General features: G+C 45.5%; 2 pseudogenes; both read left to right on the top strand.

Annotated features, from left to right (window-relative positions):
- The first annotated feature begins 3394 nt into the window (after positions 1-3394).
- Positions 3395-6883, top strand: LOC132574418 (oocyte zinc finger protein XlCOF6-like; annotated as a pseudogene).
- Positions 6884-7581: 698 nt separating this feature from the next.
- The window catches only part of LOC132574417 (zinc finger protein 658B-like), a 44206-nt pseudogene continuing 35611 nt past the window's right edge, over positions 7582-16176 (top strand).

The raw sequence follows: 16176 nt of genomic DNA, 5'->3' as shown, positions 1-16176 counted from the left end.
CATATTTTCCTCCCCCCCTCACTCTTATTCATGACCTCCGCCTTTACTTAAAACAAATTAAATGCATATTAAAGGTAAATTCACACTTATAAAATCTTTAGAAAGAAAAAAAAATTATCATTCACTAACCTATTTTCTAATAATCACTTAGCACCTATTAAACACAACACTCATAATTATTAATTCAGTTCCAGAGTTCCCCCTATCTTAGTCTTATCTTAACTCTCATGTACATATGCTTACCAAATAACCATGTTCTACTAATGCTTGTATCACAATATCACAATTCCTCTTTATCATTAAAAGATCAATTAATGTTGTCAAACACTCCTAAATATCTTTTCACCATTATAAATTTTTTATACAAAGAGTAATTTTTCAATAACCTTTTCTCTATAATTCGCTTGGTATTCCTATGCACAAAACTCATAGTTATAAAATCAACTCCGGAATTCCAGCTATCTTATTCTTATCTTAGCTCATATATGTATAATTACCACGTAACTATATCCTACTAACTCAGTAATCACAATTCTTCTTTATCATTTAAAGTTCAATTAATGTTGTCATAGATGACTAAATGACTCTTCACTCTCCATTATATTTCCACGTAACTTTGGAATTTACTCCAGTCTTCTTTAAACTTCTCCAAATTATTGTCATTTAAGATTCTAGTAAGTTTGGCCATTTCACTCCAGTTAAGAACCTTTAAGGCCCAGTCCCATTTTTCAGGTATTCTATCTTGCTTCCACATTTGCGCATACAGTGTTCTCGCAGCTGAAAGCAAATACCACAACAATGTTCTGTCTTGCTTCGGAAAGCTTTCCATTTGTAATCCCACCAGAAAGACATCTGGTGCTCTTCTAATATTATAACCCAAGATTTTCGAGATCTCCTGTTGAATCATTCTCCAAAATTGTTTCACTACATCCCTGGGTAGTTTATGCTTTCTGGCAAGCTCTGAATTGACTCTGTATGCATAATCACATAAACGCTCCATCTCCTCGGGATCTTCTTCCAAAAATTCAGCTGTAATTGTGACAATATGAGTCTTCACATCCTCATGCTCATTCTCAGGCAATCCCCTTAGCCGAATCATATTCTCCATCAACTTACAGTCTTGTAGTATTGCTTTTTCTTGCATTTTCTTAATGGTGGCATCTTGATCTCTAATTTTCACTTCTGTGTCAACAGTCTTTTTAGCTATTGCTTGAGACTCTTTCCTTAGGTCCTCAGTTTCCTTCTTAAAATCTTTCTTTACCTCTTCAGCACTGGATTTTATTTCCTTAGTTAATTTCTTCTCACTGCCAGTTATTAAATCACTCATTGCCTTCAATATTCTTGTTTCCATAGTGTATAGTTGTTCCTGAACTTGTTTAGACATTTTACCTGCTCTCACTAAGGCAGCTCTTAACCTTGTAATTCTTGATTCCAACTTCTACTCAGGCATTACTGATTGCCCATTACAAATAATGGGTTTTTAATTGGTATCTTCAATCCCCAATCTGATAGTTGCATTTAACAGAACAAAGCCTGCCCTTTTCAACAAGCCTAAAAATGCCGTCCTCAAAGCTTCCTAGCTCAAGATATTAATTTTTAAAGTTCCAAGCCTCTCTTTTTAAAAAGTTTTCCTTTTACCCTCTAGGGCTTGTTTTCCAATTTCAAGTACATAGTCCATGTTATTTAGCCCTTAGGGGATTGTTTATATATATTTTGAACCTTTTTATAGTCCACTTTCAAATTATTTAGTGAAAATATTTTGGCCTTTCTGTAATTAGCCTCCAATGTTTCTCTATGGTTGCTGACTCTTGCAAGTATCCGGATACTTGGATGCTCCTCTTCAGTCCACACTTACTTCCTGACTCTCTAGCATTGAAGTCTCACAATGATTGCAGAAAACGTCACTTCCTGTTTTGAGGAGAGAAACTGAAGCTTTGTTATGACTGGGGTTTTTTTTCGAAGCCACAGGAATTCATAACAGCAAGTATTTTTCTGCACTTTTCTGCTTTCTTTTGAATCCAAAGAAACCACTTCTACCCCCTTCCACTTCTCCTTGATTTTCCACTTTGAAAAATAGTTCTGGGTCCCAGATCTTCCCTTTTAACAAGCTTAAATTCAACCCGGAGTAGTAGATAAGGATCTTTACCTTCTTAACGACATCTATTCTCTCCCATAATACCGTCCACTTTATCTCAGATGTTGTTATAGTCCATAGGAAGTTGAAGCCTTAGTGAGTTTATGTCAATTTAATGACTCCAAGGATTCTTTGTAGGCGATAGAATGCAATTCTTCATCGGGGGAATCTTCAAAGCCAAAAAAAAACCCTCCTGGGATCGTTCGTCAGCCAAAGTGAATCCCCCTCGAAATAAACATGCATGCCGTAGACAATTTCCTTTACTGGAAAAAGTAGACAGTAGGCTTTATAAAGCCTTTTCTGTCCAAAAACAAAGATCCTGGTCTGCTCCACACAGGGAAACAGGTCAGCTCACCAAGCTTTAACTCCGGAAGTCCATAATGTTAATTTTAATATAAGTTGATTTAATGATGGTTTTATCTAATTGTAATTATTGTGTATTATGGTTTTACTGTGTATTGTATCTATGTGTTGTGAGCCGCCCTGAGCCTGCCTCAGCGGGGAGGGCGGGATATAAATAAAAAGTTATTATTATTATTAAGGACTCATATGTGTCAGATCCGGCCCTCATAACAAATGAATTTGACAAACCTGGCCTAAATTATTCTACAAAAAAATCACAATGAAGCAAGAAAATATCAAAGCACACCAGCACAGCACAAGCAATAAAGGTTGCCTGGCTTCCCTCTCGTATATACTAGTATCATACTTTCTACCGCTCCAGAGACAGGCGGTCCAAATTACCCAATCAAGGGTCCTCCCTGGTGGAACTTTCCAGAGGTTGTCAGCACCCTCCCCATCCCCCTTCCCTCTTGGTTACACAAGGGGATACAGGTTCTCAGTTACCATAATAACCGCAGTCCTGACTCCACCTTGAAAAAGATAAGGATGTGAGCTGCAGGGAGAGTCAAATCATGAACCAGGCCACTTAATTATCACATTAACCCTTGAGGGGTACTAGGGTGCCTTGCCTCACAGATGTGTTCCCCTTAGATTTGTTGGGATTGTGGACTATGATCTCGACTATGGTTTATCCTTCCAGAAGAATTTGTACTTTTGAATTTCCTTCCTTCCCCATATAAGAATGATTTCTCTCTCTCCCCCTCTTCCCCCAAAAGAAGACAGAAGTATAAGAGAGGCTTTACTGGAGAAAGACAGCATCCTCACATCCAGAGAAAGGCTGGAGAATTTCTCAAGGGGATCCCAAGAACACATTTCCTTTCCGAGTGATCTGGCTGAGAGTGAGTATCCTGCACGGTTATGTCCAGGGAACAGTCAAGGAACAGCCATGCAGCTTTTTTGCTTCACTTCCGAGCAATGTTTCGTTTGGTGCAGTCATGCAGCCCGTTGGGTAAGGAGGGAGTGAGGCCTTTTGGGGACTGGGATTTGGAGAGTTAGGAACTCCTTCTGAGCAAGAACTCTGTAATAAGCTTTTTGTCCTCCAGCGTGCTATTTCAGGTTGTGCAAATAGGTTTCTCTGTTTTATTTAGCATTACAACGCCACTGGCTGGGGGAGAATCCAGTGCTGTGTTCACAAAGCCCCTCCCTTCTAACTAGACAAGTTTTCTTTCCTGTGCTGCCGTGTGGAACAGCAGCGTGTTCATTCTTGCAGTGAGTCTTTTGGGGAAAGCCCTTCAGTTGGCTCTGGGGGTTCCTGGTCCTTTCTGATAAAATCCCAGGCTTCTGCCTTGTTCCCTGCGGGGCGGGGGGGGGGAGGAGTTTCCTGTATTGCAGCAAGGGACATTGCTGGATGAATCTCCACATCTCCTGGGATATCCAGCCAGCAAGCCAGCAAGACCCTAGCATCTGGTTTGACCTGTAAGTCTGCCTAAGGGCACTAGAAGAGAGCTAGTTTGTACTGTCTGGTTGGTTATTTTTAAGTCACTTCTTATTCTTTTCAGTTGCCAAGCACCATCTTCAATAAATCTTTCTGTGTTGTTGGAACCTTGCATTGCTTCTGGCTGCATGAGCTGGGAGTGTGTGTGTGTGGGGGGGTGTAATTGGCATTGCAAGCTTAGCTGTGGCTCTTGACGGGATGAGGTATCCTTAAAACTAGACACTGGGGAAAGGGGGGAGGTGGTTAAGATCAGGGAAGCTGGAGGGGGCTGAAGAGCCATCAGTCCTATCCACCTGCAATCACAGAGATGTCTTTGGACCTTACCTGCCTTCCCAGGCGTTAAAGGGATCTCTCTCCTTATTCCAGAAGAGGATGATCAGAGAAACGAGGAGGGTGAGGAACTTGTCCAGCAGTTGCCAGATGGAGTTCAAGATTTGAAAGAAAACAATCGAAACCGAGGCAGACCTAAGAGAAAGGAAGGCAGCCGTATGGATGAGAAGAGAAAAGGAAAAAGGTTTAATGTACATTTTCCAAAGCAAAGAATAATTAAAGCATATACATCCAAACAGTGTAGCAAGTACTTCAAAAAGAGATCACAGCTCTTTGTGCGTCAAAAAGTACACAGAGGCAAGGAACCTTTTGAATGTTCAGAGTGTGGGAAGAGATTCAATCACAATAGCACTCTTCAATGTCATCAAAGAACCCACACAGGGGAGAAACCTTTTGCATGTTCAGAGTGCGGAAAGAGATTCAGTCTAAGTGCGTCTCTTCATCGGCATCAGAGAATCCACACATGAGAGAAACCTTTTGAATGCTCAGAGTGTGGAAAGAGATTCAGTTACAGTGGCGATTTTCGAAAGCATCAGAGAACCCACACAGTGGAGAAACCTTTTGAATGCTCAGAGTGTGGAAAGAGATTCAGTCACAGCAGCACTCTTAAGCAGCATCAGAGAACCCACACAGGGGAGAAACCTTTTGAATGCTCAGAGTGTGGAAAGAGATTCAGTCACAGTGGTGATCTTCGAAAGCATCAGAGAACCCACACAGGGGAGAAACCTTTTGAATGCTCAGAGTGTGGAAAGAGATTCAGTCGGAGTAGCCATCTTCAGGTGCACCAGAGAACTCACACAGGGGAGAAAGCTTTTGCATGCTCAGAGTGTGGAAAGAGATTCAGTCAGAGCAGCACTCTAAAGCTGCATCAGAGAACCCACACAGGGGAGAAACCTTTTGAATGCTCAGAGTGTGGAAAAGGATTCAGTCACAGTGGTGGTCTTCAAAAGCATCAGAGAACCCACACAGGGGAGAAACCTTTTAAATGCTCAGAGTGTGGAAAAGGATTCAGTCACAGTGGTGGTCTTCAAAAGCATCAGAGAACCCACACAGGGGAGAAATCTTTTGAATGCTCAGAGTGTGGAAAGAGATTCAGTCAGAGTAGTCATCTTCAGCGGCACCAGAGAACCCACACAGGGGAGAAACCTTTTGAATGCTCAGAGTGTGGAAAGAGATTCAGTCACAGTGGTGATCTTCGAAAGCATCAGAGAACCCACACAGGCGAGAAATCTTTTGAATGCTCAGAGTGTGCAAAGAGATTCAGTCACAGTGGTGATCTTCGAAAGCACCAGAGAACCCACACAGGGGAGAAACCTTTTGAATGCTCAGAGTGTGGAAAGAGATTCAGTCGGAGTAGCCATCTTCAGGTGCACCAGAGAACCCACACAGGGGAGAAACCTTTTGAATGCTCAGAGTGTGGAAAGAGATTCAGTCAGAGCAGCACTCTAAAGCTGCATCAGAGAACCCACACAGGGGAGAGACCTTTTGAATGCTCAGAGTGTGGAAAGAGATTCAGTCATAATAGCCAACTTCAGCAGCATCAGAGAACCCACACAGGGGAGAAACCTTTTACATGCTCAGAGTGTGGAAAGAGATTCAGTTACAGTGGCGATTTTCGAAAGCATCAGAGAACCCACACAGCAGAGAAACCTTTTGAATGCTCAGAGTGTAGAAAGAGATTCAGTCACAGTGGTGATCTTCAAAAGCATCAGAGAACCCACACAGGGGAGAAATCTTTTGAATGCTCAGAGTGTGGAAAGAGATTCAGTTGGAGTAGCCATCTTCAGGTGCACCAGAGAACCCACACAGGGGAGAAACCTTTTGAATGCTCAGAGTGTGGAAAGAGATTCAGTCGGAGTAGCCATCTTCACGTGCACCAGAGAACCCACACAGGGGAGAAACCTTTTGAATGCTCAGAGTGTGGAAGGAGATTCCGTCAGAATAGCCAACTTCAGCAGCACCAGAGAACCCACATATTGGAGAAACCTTTTACATGCTCAGAGTGTGGAAAGAGATTCAGTTACAGTGGCGATTTTCGAAAGCATCAGAGAACCCACACAGTGGAGAAACCTTTTGAATGCTCAGAGTGTGGAAAGAGATTCAGTCACAGCAGCACTCTAAAGCTGCATCAGAGAACCCACACAGGGGAGAAACCTTTTGAATGCTCAGAGTGTGGAAAGAGATTTAGTTACAGTGGTGATCTTCGAAAGCATCAGAGAACCCACACAGGGGAGAAACCTTTTGAATGCTCAGAGTGTGGAAAGAGATTCAGTCGGAGTAGCCATCTTCAGGTGCACCAGACAACCCACACAGGGGAGAAACCTTTTGAATGCTCAGATTGTGGAAAGAGATTCAGTCACAGTGGTGCTCTTCGAAATCATCAGAGAACCCACACAGGGGAGAAACCTTTTGAATGCTCAGAGTGTGGAAAGAGATTCAGTCAGAGTGGCACTCTTCACCAGCACTGGAGAACCCACACAGGGGAGAAACCTGTTGCATGCTCTGAGTGTGGCAAGAGATTCAGTCGAAGTGTGTCTCTTCATCTACATCAGAGAACCCACACATGGGGAAAACTTCTTTGAATGCTCAGAATGTGGAAAGAGATTCAGTTGGCATAGATATCGTCAACAAATCAGACCCCCAGAGAGCTCGTATCAGGCCCCCAAGCAACTGGCTATCATCTGCCTTCTTCTCCCTCTTTCTTGCTTCCTTCTGTATCACAGCTTTCTTTGCAAGGCTTGCTCAATTGCACGGGAACTACAGAGCAAAACCTCTTTTCTCCATTGGCTGAGGCTCCTGCTTTGGGGAGGAAGAGGGGAGAGTTAGGGCTGCCTTTGCCAGACTGGCTCAATCACACAGCAGAACTACAGAGCCAAATCTCTCTGCCTTCTAATGGCTGGGGTCCTCCCCCTCCTGGTCCCCTGGGGAAGGAAGGAAAGAGCCAGAGCTTCCTTTGCCAAGTTCTCTGGATCCCATGGGAGAAATACAAGGAAAGCACCTTTAAGACCAATAAGTGCTAATGTTTTCAGCATGTTTTATGGGGGGGTGTGACATTGCGAGCCAAGGAGATGAATGCTTGAAAACAAAGCTCCGAGTCTACCCCCTATAAACTTACTCGCCAAAGCGCCCGGCTTTATTTTTTCTTTCTTTAATTAGTATGGGATCAGCTGATGGACAAAAATCCAGATCAAAAAGAAATCCAAAAGGCTCTGTCAAGGATTATTTCCCAAAAGGGCCCTGGTCTAAGGCCTCGAGAGTGTCATCTATTTCTGCAGGCAAAATGGCGTCGGGAGGCGGGAAAAGCACACCGGACGACCTAGCGTTTTTCAGATCCGAGGTAATGGAAGCTTTTAAGAATTTAGAACAGAATATGACTGATAAAATTTCTTCTATGATCCAGCCATTCTGCCCAAATCGTGGAACTTAAAACGTCCTTAGAAAAGTGATAGAGACAGCCGATTCTGCTGTTAACATGGCTAGTATGTCTCAAGATGACGCACAGTACTTTTATAAACGGGATGAATGGGCTACAGATAAAATGATCACGCTTGAAAACCAATTAAAAATGGGGAATGTTGATATTCATAGTCTCCCTGAGAACTCAGCCTCTCTTACTGATTTAAAGGCTCTTATTTCTATGTGGTTAGCAAAAACAATGGATTTTTCCGAGTCTGAACTCAGCGCCCTGGAAGCCGCTTACGGAATCGGTCCCATGCGTGGGCAGAAAGCAATGGTACCCAGAGACATTCTAGTCCGCTTTTCGTCGGGCTTCATTAAGGCTAAACTTTTGTATAAAGCCCGTGCTGCAAAGTTAGGAGATCACACTGTGCAAGTCCTACAAGATTTGTCACCGGAAACTTTGCAAAGGCAGAAGCCGTTGAAACCAATTATCAAAATTCTAAACAAGGAAAACATTAGATATCGCTGGTTTGCTTCATATAAATTGCAAGTCTCAACTCAAGAGCATTTGTTTTTGGCTAGAGATCTTGACTCCAGAATAAGCATTGCTACAAGATTTGAATCTCCCCATTCCTACCGGAGTTTTGGAAGCAGCTTCTGAAGATCATCCATCATCCTCCTAATAACTGGCTAATTTTGGTGATGAGAGTGGGAAAAGGCGGAATTCTACCTATGGTGGCAGTATGAGTATACCTATAATCAGTAATTACACCTCAGTGGGAAAAAGGTGAGGATTCTAATGCAATAGGCTTCTGAGTTCTCTCGTTCACTGTTCTAATATTGTATTATTCATGTTCCTCTAGAAGGTTATAATGAAAGGCTCTATGTTTGGTTATATGTTTGGCATTGTTTTATTTCACTTGCAAAGTTCTAAAATGCTGGGTTGATATTGCTTGTTACAATCATATTAGGGGTGGGGGGATGGAGTTTTTTGGTTCTATATATTGCTCCGATTTGTTGCTATTTTCACCCAAGTGGAGTCTCTGGTAGTGAGGCTTCCAATCTACACTTTTACAGAAATTTTTGTTGTTTTGCCAGAATTGGGTTAACAGAGTTGGTTGGAGTGTTGGTGACTAGTAATAGTAGATGGTAGATGACTGGTGTTGGTTAATGTTAGTTTTTGTTTTGGGCAGCATGAATGTACGATGTTATTTTGCTTTTTGTTCAGAGCTGTTTGCAATCTCTGACATGCAACTCTTCCTCATAGGCTTGACTTACAGTCTCCGGGGTATGCTTTTAGCTGATTCTTCGGTATTTCGTACTGATGCTATGAAATGTAAAAATTATAACGAACCTACATTTTTCTTCTTTCAAATATGGCTGATTGTCAACTGAAATTTTTATCTTTGAATTGTAATGGGCTAAATAATTTAATAATAATAATAATAATAAAAACCCGAATAGCCTCTGCCATTTCCCGTCAGAACTTATATTGTTAGACCGCTGGAAAAGTATTTCTATCACAGCTCTTAGCAAATCCTTGATATCTTTTTTACTTGCATCAGCTAAAATGGTACTAGCACAGTCTGGAAGATCTCCTAATTCCCCTTCTGTAAAAGTCTGGCATGCAAAAATTTGAGAGGTATATGCAATGGGCAAGATAGCAGATAGTTTGAGTTGTGTAACGGATTCTGAAAGTAACAATTCTCCACTCTATAAATGGCTCCCCTTTCTTGAATTTTCTTTTGGCCATTTGGACTCTGTGCGCTCTTACACACCCTGTAGATACTTTGACATTATTAATCTAATGTAACCTGGATGAGGCAACATTGAGCGTAGTTTCTTTAATGTACTTGACTGCCAAGTATGAGTTTTCTTTTGGCCATTCAGTTGGGACAAAATGTCACAGCGCAGCTATTATGGGAGCTTAGATGGAGCATATATCTCCCATTCTACAGCCTCTCCACTGGCTGCCCATCAGTTACCGGGCTCAACTGAAAGTGTTGGCTATTACCCAGAAAGCCCTTCCTGGCCTCAGACACTTGTAATCGCCAGACTGCCTCTCCCCCTCTGTGCCCCCACAACAGTTCTGCTCCTCTGGGTGAGGTCTTCCGCAGGTGCCAGCCTGCAGATGGGCAAAATCAGCAACTCCATTTTACACTGAGAGTTTTTTCTCTTTGAAAGGAGTGACAGATGTGAGTCAAGAGTGACAGATGGGGCTGGACTAGATGACCCTGGGGTCCCTTCCAACCCTATGATTCTATGCATACAATCAACAGAGTGGTGGGGCATTTAATAAACAACACAATCTGAAATCAGAGCTGAAGGTAACCGTTGGTTTTAACATAATATATTGATACAAAATTTACTTTGCAGGATCCTAGATTCCCTAAGCTAAACCCAGTAGCACAGACCACAGTTCCTAATGGTTTCTCCAAGTTTACTTTGTAAGTCATTATGGACAGTGCGAGTCTCTTGTCTAGGCAGAAAAGCTCTCTTGATCCACTCAGTTTCGAATGGTTTCTTGACCTCCTCAAGCAGGCCGCTCCTTCACACGCCATAGTAAGTACTATCCTTATCAGCAATGCAGGCCTGCATTGGACGCCTGCAGCGGTGATAAGGATAGTACTGACTATGGCGTTCCCGCTATTATGCGTGCTAATTAGAGAAAGCTAGGAATTCTTTTAGCACTTCTGGACCTGAAAAACTACAAAACACTCAAGAATGGTGCCTGGAAGAAGGATTTGAGATCCGAAACGGCTTGCAAAGCGGACCGGTTCTCTGTTGGACCACCTACTTTTAATACTGGACTGAATGTTATTTAGAGGCTTTCAGCCACATAAGGGCAGTAGGAGCACTGAGTAACTTGTGAGGTTTTTACTTGGTGAGATGCACTGATAATATTCGTTTTGTATTTTGACAGTTATTATTCACAAGTTAAAACTGCATTTTACACGGAGAGTTTTTTCTTTTTGTTGTGGCTTAGTCTCTCCTCCGTGGTCCCGTTTACATTGTGACGACTCCTTTCAGAGAGGCCTGCTATTCGAAAGCCCTGAGAGACAAGCAAATCTCCTGAAGGATTGCTTGAATGCTCCCTGTTTCCTCTCTGCACTAATTTTTTACTCCCATTGATTTTCTGCCCAGCTTCCTGTTGGCTGACAAAGTGTCTGAGCGACCACAGCAGAGTTTTATACCTCTGGGAATTTAAGTGCCAGCTTGGCACTTAAAAGGCACCTTGAATTCCATAATTTGGGGTGGGGTGGGGGGAAACATGGAAATAGTTTTTTATCTGCTCCTGTGCATAACAGCTAGTAAAAGGTTAAGAAGCAGCCAAGACAGTTCCTGGAGAGGATACAACATGGAGGAGAGAAAGACTGAAGTCCTCCAACATCCTCCTCGTGGGATCTGGCTTTGCTTGCAGGAGAGCTGGAGGATGGGGCCCTGAGAAGCCAGGCTGGGGGGTGCCTGGATGGGGGAAGAGTGGGGGGGCTGGGAGGAAAAGCTGCCCCAGGCTGGGCAACCCTGCAAGGGGGTCCCACTGTCCCACATGATGAGCAAAGCCGGGAAGGAGGAGTTCAGGCTGGCTTCTACTCCAAGGGGAAATGATCCAGATGTGCATCATTTGCAGAAAGGCAGGAGATCTTTCCGATTTCCCCAGGCAGGCCCTTCCATAAGATGGGGCCACAACAAAGAAAGCACTTGTGTGGTGAGTTGTTGATTTTGCCCATTGGCAGGGTGGTACCTAGAGGAGGCCCTACTCAGATGGATCTGGAGAGGTGGGAAAAGGGAACAGCCAATGAGGCACAGAAGGGACAGCTTGCCCGAGACCCCTCTCTGATATAGGCAGGGTTGCCAACCTCCAAGTGGTGCCTGGAGTAATTTCCCATGAAAAGTGATCTCAAAGCAACTGAAATCAGTTGGCCTGGAGAAAATGGCTGCTTTGGCAACCCTACCTGGTTGACTTGCATACAGGCTGGTTCAAGGCATGTTGTCCCCACAAGCCAGGGAAGCCCGTTGCCTCCTGGGAGCCTGGGCTGCAGATAGCGAAGCAGTGCCCCGGGGAGGAGGCCTGTCCAGGGTTGCCATAGAAATAATGTCTCCTTGCTCAGTCTGCTAAAACTGCTCCTCCCAAGCGGTTGTTTTTCCTCTTCTCTCTGTTGGTTTCTTCCCACCTTGTTTAAGAGAAGCTTGAATTTGCCTCAAAAGCTTGATTGGTCATCTTTCTGTACCCTTCCTGGGGTATGTGGGGGTGCTTGGGGAGGGGAGGGGTCTATCTGGGCCCTCCCTGGTTTGGTGGTTGCTTGCAGCTACTTGTGGCCCTTTCCTGCTGAAGGGGGGAGGAGGGGTGTGTGGGGCTGGAAGGCTCCTGGGGGGTGCCCATCTGAGGGAAGCCCCTGCCGTTCCCCTCGCACCTGTGCCCCACCCACTGAGACCTCGCTGCCAGGGAAGGACCATTTGCCAATCGGGTCTGTCTGGCATAACCTAAGTTTTGCATTAACTAAGGTGACCAGGAGAGATTCTCTTGAAACACGCAAAAGTATCAACCGAGGGTGTGTGTCGTCACATCTTCAGTTTTGACAATGGGGTGCATCACATAGTTGAATTCAAGTATATCTGTGAACTGGCAGAAACACTTTAGGATCATCCAGTTTCTGCATATTTTACACACATTGATTCAATTTTGATTTGAAGTGAAAGTAATATATTTTAACTGTGAAGTATTTGGCACAGTGTTGTGAATTTATAACATCACAAAGTGTTTTATTTGTGATTGTTCAGCCTTATTTCCTGTTTGTTTGCAAAATTAGGACCAGGCAGCCCTCTTTGCTGCCCCCAAACCAGAATTAAGGAGGAAAGCTGCCACTGGACATGGGCCTTCCTAGCTTCCTTAAAGATTTGACCATGCGTGAATTACTGAGGCCAATTACCTGATGATGGAAGGGACTGTCGCTCCACTGTAAGGGTAAAGAGAGCCCTCCCCCCTCCAATGCAGCCTGTGCTTGTAAGTCTCAGTGCACCACTGGGAGGCTTGGCGGAAAAAAACAGAACAACCCTGTGAAGTAGGCCAGTCTGCATGTTCCCACACTCATTCATGGAGAGGAATTTTTAAAATAAAAATCCGCCCTTGCCAATCCTGTTCACCACATCAGCTAAGACTTTTCCAGCCCACTTCCTGCCTTGGAGGAAAGGAGACGGTGCTTCGAACTGCAGTGGGGAGACCAGGAAGCCCCAGACACAAAGACATCCCTGCGAAGGACGCAGGAGGTCAGCTCCCGTTGCCCTCTGGCCCTTTTGGTCGAGTAATGAGGCGGCCTGGTAAATCTTATAAATAGGAATCGCTTTGGGGGTGGGGGAGAGAAATGCAATAGGGGAGGGGACTCAGCAACAGAGACTCTGATTTGCCAGCAGAAGAGCCCCAGTCCAATTGCCAGTTTAAAAGGTCAGGTACATGCAAGAGAGTGGCTGCCAGTCAGAATGATGGGCACTCTTGAGAGATGAATGGTCCTTCAGCATAAGGCAGAGTGCCCCTTCCTATTTCCTTGCCCTAGAGGTCCATGACTCAGTGGTAGAGCATCAGCTGTCAAGATTCAATAACAAGTCGATGTAGATACAAAGAAACTATTTTATTGATACTGAATACTCGCGGCCTAAGCCAAGGCTTGAAAAGACTAAAGACATACAGTAGATACATTGCATATAAGGAGTACTTCAAAGGCATTCCTAAGGGTAGAGGAATTGTGCAGGGGACATTCACACATAGATGTTACCAACACATTCTCATGTTGATTAGAGGCTTGCTGGCCTTGATGCTTTTCAGGCTCCTTCCTCTCCCCCGGGCCTGAGCTGAGAAGGTTCAGATACGACTTTTCACACATCACCATTTCAAAGCAGGGAGATTCTCTAAGGAGGGGAGGGGGGGAACAGGGAAAGGTTTGCTAGCAGCATTTGGTTATACTTTGGTTCTACCCAGCATGCTCTTTGGTTGAGCCAGAGTTAAAGCCAGACTTGACATCTGCTGGTTCAATCTCTAGTTCAATCTCTGGCATCTCCAGACAAATGGACCAGGCAGTGGGTGATGTGAAAGACCCCAGCCTGAGACCCTGCAGAGCTGCTGCCGGTCTGAGCAGACAACACTGACTGTGATGGACCCCAGAGCTGAGCGGCTGCCTGAGAGCACTGAAGACTAGCACTGTCTGTAGGCTGAGAGGAAAGCGAGGATGAGAGCGGGAGCTGTGGCTCAGGGGCAGAGCATCCGCTTGGCATGCAGAAAGTCTCCTGTCCAACCTCCAGTTCAAAGTTCTGGGGAGTGAGTGATGTGAAGGACTCCTGAGGTCCTGCAGAGGCCCTGCCAGTCTGAGTGGACAATACTGCCCTGGATGGATGGGGGGGGGGTGGGCTGGGTTTTGTGTAAGGCAGCTCCATAACTCGGTACCACAGGAAGCAAAGGGGGCTTCCCAGAATGCCTGGGGAAACAGCTGCCAGGCTGCCTCTCTAGGATTCTGGACACAAATGTTATGCTTGCTGGGCAGCCTAAAGTGCTGATGACTGCCCCCCCCACATGGGGGTTTCAAGGATTAATCCTTCCCTTTAGATAGATTCAAATAGGCAGCCATGTTGGTCTGAAGTAGTAGGACAAAATAGGAGTCAATTGCACCTTTAAGACCAACCTAGTTTTATTCAGAAGGTAAGCTTTCGTGTGCATGCACACTTCTTCAAATGAGGAATGAGGTACAGTGAGCAGAGCCACACATAGCTGGTGGGGTTTGGAATGCCAAGCGGTACAAAGTTAAAAACTAATAGCGCAGGGGTGGCCAATGGTAGCTCTCCAGATGTTTTTTTGCCTACAACTCCCATCAGCCCCAGCCAGCATAGCTAATGGCTGGGGGTGATGGGAGTTGTAGGCAAAAAACATCTGGAAAACTACCGTTGGCCACCCCTGCAATAGCAGAATAGTAAAATTAACAAATTCAGAAAACTTTTGATCTGGGTTGCATTAGCATGGGAAACCATCAAACAGTAACATGTCAGAATGTGAGAATGCCTGTTAATTATTCTATTGCTAATAAACCTGGGTCAAAAAGAAGGCATTTCTTTCCCAGAAGTCTTTGTACCACTTGGATCTTATATTTGTACCATTTTACATTCTAAACCACTGCCTACCAGATAATTTTACTATTCTGTCATTGGATCTTAAATCTGTACCACTTTGCATTCTGGGCCATTGCCTATCAGCTCTGCGTGGCTCTGCTCACTGTGTTGGATTCCTCCTCTGAGGAAGTGTGCTTAGAGCACACGAAAGATTACCTTCTGAATAAAACTAAGTTGGTCTTAAAGGTGCCACTTGACTCCTAATTTGTTCTAATCCCTCCCTTGTTTGTAATAGGAAAAAACCTCCCGGTCGTCTGCAACAAGCTTCAAAAGACACGGAGGCTGCAAGGCTGAACTCTCCCCACAAAAGGGGAAGGATTATTTTGTTGTTGTTGTGCAATCCAAAACCACCCCGCCCCACCGGGAAGGCGTCCGGGAGAGCTGCAGTCCCAGCAGAGCAGAGGCCGGACCCAGGGGGCGCTGGAGCCCCTTCCAAAGCACTGCTGCTGCGGCAGGGAAGGGGAGGAAGTCTTGCATGCCGGGCCCGGCATTTGCAAAGGGAGTTGCGGAACGGAAGACGTGCAAGCTCTGCTGCCGGGCGTGGGGTGCTGCGCCGGTGGGGCAGGAGGGGCCGAAGGAAAGAGCAGCAGGCGGGCCTCCTGCGACCCTCCCCCGGTTGCAAAAGCAGCAGCAGCTCCGAGCGCCACGAGGGCCGGAGGAGGGGAAGGCGAGGCGGCCAGGTAGGGAAGGGGGCCTTGCAGCACCCAAGGGAGACGGGGGGGGGGGGGGGAGGAGGCGCGCCTGAAGCCCCCTGGATGCTGCTGCGGCCAAGAGCGCCGAGGGCCCCCCGGCCATTCCCCAGACTCCATCCCCTTCCTCCCGCACGTCTTCTGCTGCACCCCCCCCCCGCCCCCTTTCCCCGCACACCTGAACTGCCCGGGACCAGCTGAGAGCCGGTGGGGTGTCGTGCGGTTAATGCAGGGACTCTGGGAGAGCCGGTTCGATCCCCCCCTCCTCCACGGAAGCCTTTATGGGCCTGGGTCCTTCTGACACTTCAGGCTTGAGGGGTCACCTCTCAGGTCCCCCCCTGGTGTGTGGGCAGGGGGCTTAGGAAGGTGAAAAGGGGGGCTATTCTGGGCCCTGCCTGGGTTGAACCCCAAACCAGAGTGATGGTTGGCAGCTATTTATGACCCGTTCCCACTGACCAGCAAACGTATTTCAAAGATGCAAGGACCAAACAGGGATAGCAAGCTCAGTTTACCTGGTCACTGTTTGTTTGGATTTTATTCCGGGGAGAATCTTAGAGAAACAAATATATGAGAATTGGAGATGGATATGTAAATGTATTTTCTTAACTATGGAGTGTTGAGAGTAATTAACTGAGCCC

The sequence above is a fragment of the Heteronotia binoei genome, chromosome 6, assembly GCF_032191835.1.
Source record: "Heteronotia binoei isolate CCM8104 ecotype False Entrance Well chromosome 6, APGP_CSIRO_Hbin_v1, whole genome shotgun sequence".
NCBI classification, from domain to species: Eukaryota; Metazoa; Chordata; class Lepidosauria; order Squamata; family Gekkonidae; genus Heteronotia; species Heteronotia binoei.
Note: the sequence above shows the minus strand (reverse complement) of the source record. Positions and strands in the feature narration are given on the sequence as shown.